The following is a 6,532-nucleotide window of genomic DNA, read 5'->3' as shown; positions in this document are numbered from 1 at the left end:
GCCCCCCGGGTTGCCCTGAGGAGTAAAGGAAATAATGTATTCACAGTACCTATCACAACACCCATTCAAAATAAGTTTTCAAAAACATTTCCTGCTTTTAACTATCTTTATCATTGCCTCTCAACCTTTCAGCTGCGGTGGTCTAAAAACCTATGACTCCTACTCTCAGGCACCCACTTCCTTATGCCTGGACTTAACCACCAAAACTGTCTCTCTGCATATTTCAGACTGCACTTTGTAATATTTTCCATTTGACTACTGAATTCAGGGGAGGGGCAGCAACTTGAGGGGTTCCTTAACCCACCCATTGGAGTGAGAGGCAACTACGAATTAATGTGTGTCTTCCAAGTGCCAGATGCCAACATTATGAGGTTTACTGATGAGAAAACAGGCTCGGGAAAGGAAAGTGATTTGCTCGGGACTATGCAGGTGATCGGTAAAAGTAGATTCGAACCCAGAACTGTCTGCCTCCAAAATCTGTGCTCTTTCTAGAAGCTCCCACTTTGGTAAAACAGGCAGGCAAAGATAAGCCAAGGTGCTGGTGGTCCAGGCCCACTGCCAAGGTAGGGATTCAGGTGGAAGGTGTGACTGGAAGTCAGAGGTGGGAGAGCTCTCTTGCCATTGAGCTGCTCCCAGAAATTTCTCTGAGGCTTGAGGTATAGGAGTTGAGAAACTTTGAGGTCATCCTGGGCCAAGTGTTTTGGGGGGGTTGGAGCCATGGTCAGGGGATTAGCAACCTTATACTGTCACCTCGCTTACATTCATTCTGCTCTTGAAGGTAAGCAAGGACCAAAGCATGGGGAAGTCAGGGGGAAGGGGTTCTGGCCTCATGAGCCTGCTGTGGTCTGTCTACTGCCTCCCACCTCAACAAGACTGGGGAGCATGAACTGGCATTTACCCTGGCATCAGGATTTACCACATAACTCCCTCCTACCCAGAGCCTGAAGCCCAGCCTGAGATCCTGGAACAGCAGACACTCAGCAAATATCTTTTTCCTTGTGAGAGAGGTGGGAGCCATCTGCCCCAGTAGGCCAGTTTATTAGTTTTTTTTTCTTTTTTTTAACGTTTATTTATTTTTGACACAGAGAGAGACAGAGCATGAATGGGGGAGGGGCAGAGAGAGAGAGGGAGACACAGAATCCGAAGCAGGCTCCAGGCTCTGAGCCATCAGCCCAGAGCCCGACGCGGGGCTCGAACTCACGGACCGCGAGATCGTGACCTGAGCTGAAGTCGGACGTTTAACCGACTGAGCCACCCAGGCGCCCCTATTAGGCTTTTAAAAAACACTTACTGCAACAAGTAAGAGCCTTATTATAAAACAAGTATACATTTCACATAGAAACTTGCAAATAATTATAGCCATCATTTATCGAGGATATATTATGGGCCAGCATAACTTATCAAGTCTATAAAGCTGACCTCTGTCACTTGCTACCTGGCTGTTCCTGCTCAAGCTACTTCACTGAACCTCAGTTTCCATATCTGTAAAATAGAGATACTAACAGAACCCACCTCATAGGATTCTTGTGCAAATGAAATCTCATACCATTGTCACATTCCTGATTTTAAAAAGGTGTTTTCTAGAAACAAAGTTAGGAAAACAAAACAAGAGAGTCTAAGCTCACCTCATAGCTATTTTTTGGACTTAGAATTCACTATCCCTCACCTTGGATGGTTCTGGAAATCTTTCTGAGGTCTCCAGGCTCATATAAGACTTAGGTGTGGGAGGATATTGGAGGCCATTCTGTCTGGCTTCCAAGGATTCCCTCTGGACTTCTGGGGTGGGGGCCACTCGGCCTCTTCTTCATTCCATCCCGGGGTGGGTGTTCACTATTTGACAACAGTGGACAGATCCTGGACTGACAGGAGGGAGGCCCAGAACAAGGTTGTCTCTGGGCCTATTTTCCCACCTGTAAGATGAGGAAGTAGACCCCAGACTTGGTGTTAGATGGTGGTGGAAGTCTCTCTTCTTGAGAATGGACAGAGTCCTCTTTGCTTTTAGATCATTTCCTGAAAGACCCTTATCAATTATGACTCCTTTGGGGTTAAAGAGTTTATTGGGTCCTAGCAGCTGAGGAGGGAAAAGTAAATAATAAAGGAGAGAGAAGTCCTCCAAGTCCATACATTCCTTCTGAATAAAACCCTGGCCATCTCTCCCACCTTCCCCTCTCCCCCACCCATATCAAAGCTGCGTTGAGTCAAGCACCCACCATCTCTAGTTTAGCCTGGCATTTAAAGGGCCTTCAGATTATGAGTTCTGCCCTCCACGCTTCTCAGTGTTCCAGAAACTATCATGCTCTGTCCTGTGTTCAATCAGAACACATACTTTTGCCTTTTTCCCCTGGGAAAACCCACCTTGATCTTTCAAGAACTAGCTCCAGTGTCCCCTCCTCCATGAATACCCCCATTCCTCCCAACCAGAATCACACTATGCATTCTAATAGTCCTGCTGCTGTTACAGCATTTCCTGTTCAGTTTTGTGATTATTACGGTATTTGTCTCCCTCTATGAAGTCCTCAACTCAAGGGACCCTCACTCATTCATCTTGCCTGCCACACGGTAGGTGTCAATAAATTGCCTGAAATGGATGGATAGGCAGATGGGTGGATGGATGGGCGGGTTGAGGAAGATTTACCTTAGAGTGCTCTGTGGTGTTATTGGATCACACCCCTCTCTCAGTGGGGATGAAGGATGCAGGACAGACCATATTGTAATATGTGCTGCAACCCCCTCCCTCTTCCTCCCAAGGCTCAGACCCCAGTGATGGGTAGTTGAGAGCTCCTCCCACTTCCCTCCGGACCCCTCCCCCCCCCCCCCCCCCCAGGGCCTCAAGACTCCCGCTCCCTCCCTTTCCTGGCTTTCTCCCAGGGGTCTCCACTCTCAGTTCTTTTTTCTTTCTTTGTAGCCAGGGTTAGAGGCCCCTAAGGCCCACTCAGGTTTTTCTAAGGCTTGCAACATGAGGCTTAAAACCACAGAAGGGAAGTGAAAGGGGTTTTCTTTTACTACCTGCCATGCAAATACGGCACAAAATAGACTAAGGAAGGGCGAGTGGGTGAGGCTATGGCTGGGCTTGAGCCAACCACTAAGTCCTCTAGGAGGGAGAGGGGCGGGAAATCAAGACTTCAACAGTAACTTCTGGGGAAGCCCCAGAGGTTACATACATGGCTGTGGTATTCAAGTTCAAATGGGGTTGGCTCCACCATTTGCCACGTTGTACAGGTCACTTAATATCTAAGTCTCAGTTTCTTCATCAGAAAATGGGGATATTTATAAAACCTATTGTAGAGCCCCACTGAAAGAATAAAGTAAGAGAATGCATAAAGAATAGAGCACCAGGGGCGCCTGGGTGGCGCAGTCGGTTAAGCGTCCGACTTCAGCCAGGTCACGATCTCGCGGTCCGTGAGTTCGAGCCCCGCGTCAGGCTCTGGGCTGATGGCTCGGAGCCTGGAGCCTGTTTCCGATTCTGTGTCTCCCTCTCTCTCTGCCCCTGCCCCGTTCATGCTTTGTCTCTCTCTGTCCCAAAAATAAATTAAAAAAAAAAAAAAAAAAAACGTTGAAAAAAAAAAAAAAAAAGAATAGAGCACCAGTGCACCTGGGTGGCTCAGTCGGTTAAGTGCCAGACTTCAGCTCAGGTCATGATCTCGTGGTTCATGGGTTCAAGCCCCACTTCAGGCTCTGTGCTGACAGCTCAGAGCCTGGAGCCTTCTTCGAATTCTGTATCTACCCCTTTCTGCGCCCCTTCCCCACTCAAGCTCGTGTGCTCTCGCTCTCTCTCAAAAATAAATAAACATTACAAATAAAAATTAAAAAAAAATAGAATAGAGCACAATCTAAGCAGTTTTGTGATTTATCTCATTCTCCACCCCATGCTGGAACTTCATGGCCATCCCCACCCGGAATCCCTTCTGCTACAGTTTTAGTCACCTGCTTGTCCCTCAACTAGCCCTCCTCCCATCCATCCTAGATTGATACTGTGAAAATTAATAAAGGGAAGCCTCATTAAAATGGGCCGGGAGGCCAGAAGGGGGAGCTCTCATGCCATCTCACTCAAGGCCAATTCCAGGAAGAATTGTCAATTGTGGACCCCAACAGAAGAATTGTTCAATATGAAAGAACCATGAATTATAGGCCTCAACAAGAAGAGATGTACATTGCATCTCCTACGAGAAGTCAACTAGCAACTCAGCCAATGAGAAACTGTCATCACCTTGATCTCATGCTTTTCTCTATTGGACTTTTGTTCAAAACAACTCTACCCAACTTCCTCCTTCTTCATAAAATAACATTTCTCTCCTTTGCTTGTTGGACTAGCCTATGGTATTTGCTGTAGGTTGCTTGTCCTAAAATGTAATTCTCTAGTATCCCAAATAAACCCATTTTTGCTAGTAGAATAACTGATAGTTTTATTTCAAGGTTGACATTACTTGGTGTCAGAAGTGGGATCCAGAGATGACCCTATCCCCTCCCCACCCCACCGCCCCAACAACTCTGAGGCTGGTGAGCAAACAGGTGCTAGTACCTACCAGGACCATTGAGCTCACTGCTTTCTCACTGACACTGGAGCTTGCAGGTAACTCTCTGTTGGATTTCAAGCTCCACTCATTATTGTGTTTTAAGCTCTCTAGGCTTTATTCAGGATCTGTTTTAAGGATTTGTCCTTTCTTAGAGTACTTGTTTGGCTTTTGGTTTGACTGCTTTTTGAAACTATTCCCATTGGAACTAGACTGTTTAGGATATATATTTTTTCCCCTCTAGAAAAGCCTGTATCAAATGAGATCCCAGGAATCAAAATGCTTTGAGAATGTGTCCCTCCTTTCTGGCACACCAGCTGGTTTTATGATTAAAAATTTCAGTCCCTTTTCATGTGCATTTCTAACTAAATGGATCACTTAACCAAAAGTAATTTAGAACATGAATGCTCATTATGGGGAACTTTCGATATCTTCAAACTTACTTTTCTCAAAACTGAATTGAACAACCGTGGATCTAAAATTGTCAAAACTGAATGGGATGCCTCTTTTGATGTTTTAAAGCTTCCAAGTGTTATGAGGAATCTAAAATTGCCTCTCTGCAAAATACAATTTCTAGACCGAGGCAAAAAATTAAAGACAAAGGGCTTATGAGGCCTCTCTTTTCCCTCTCCCCTTTTCTTTGTTTCCAGACACATGACCCCTTTAAAGTCAAGTCATCTGAGGATTTAAAAAATAATAATAAAAAGAAAGTCTTCTGAGGATTCAATAACCCCCAAAAGTCTTCTGTTCCCTGGATGAAGGCTGAATTGTGAGCCATAGTTAAAGAGTTTCCTATGAAACTGACTGAAGACCCTCACAGGATTGTTGAAGAATTACTAGCTATTCAAATTCACCAGACCAGTTTCTCAGATTTGTTGGTGAGGACCAGGCCAAACCTTGGATAAAGCTTGCCTGATGGGAACATCATGAACAGGATTTTTTTTTTTTTAACCTTTATTTATTTTTGAGACAGAGAGAGACAGAGCATGAACGGGGGAGGGTCAGAGAGAGAGGGAGACACAGAATCCGAAACAGGCTCCAGGCTCTGAGTCATCAGCACAGAGCTCGATGTGGGGCTTGAACTCACAAACCGCGAGATCATGACCTGAGCCGAAGTCGGATGCTTAACCAACTGAGCCACCCAGGTGCCCCCATGAACAGGATTTTAAAACCAAGCCCCTAACTCATGGCAAAATGCTGGAACACTTGCCAAAAAGTTCAACCGAGCAATTGCAATAGTTTTTCCTAAACCTGTCATGGGAACAAAATTCAGGCTTGCCCACAAAAATCTGATGAACCTGTTCATGACTGTTATAATTAACTTCAGATTGTTTCCAAAGAAAATTCTGGTCTTCCTTTAGATGTTAGATTCTCTTGGGGAGACCTTCAAATTTATTAATGGGCTAAGCCAGGATCTTTCTCTTTTAGTTAAAAGGACCAGGATGGAATGGGAAACTATGTCTACTCCAGATTTAACTGAGTTGGCAAACCACCTCACTTGTACCCTAGATGAGTCACCTAAAAGAAAGACCATTAACGGGCACTTGGGTGGCTCAGTTGGTTAAGCGTCCAACTTCAGCTCAGGTCATGATCTCACAGCTCATGAGTTCGAGCCCCGCACAATTGTGCCTCCACCCTCAGGGCCAGTTGAACATGGCACTAATAAACCTCAACTGGCAAAGATTGTAGAAACCCTCCAAATACCTTGGCCTGACACATTGCCATTGTTCCTTCTAAATCTCAGATCCACCCCCTGGATAGTCACAGGACATCCAATGCACTTGGCCCCTGCCTCCTTTGACCCACATTTAATAGAAGGAGATATACCTCAATATTGCAAAGGCCTAATTGCTTCCGTTAAAAGTAACCACACTTCGGTAGGGGGCGCTTGGGTGGCCCAGTCGGTTAAGGATCCGACTTTGGCTCAGGTCATGATCTCACAGTTCCTGAGCCCAGCATCAGGCCCTCTGCTGTCAGCATGGAGCCCACTTTGGATCCTCTGTCCCCCTCTCTTTCTGCAC

The sequence above is a fragment of the Neofelis nebulosa genome, chromosome 2 (genome assembly GCF_028018385.1).
Source record: "Neofelis nebulosa isolate mNeoNeb1 chromosome 2, mNeoNeb1.pri, whole genome shotgun sequence".
NCBI classification, from domain to species: Eukaryota; Metazoa; Chordata; class Mammalia; order Carnivora; family Felidae; genus Neofelis; species Neofelis nebulosa.
The sequence above is the reverse complement of the archived record's forward strand: the minus strand, read 5'-3'. Positions refer to the sequence as shown.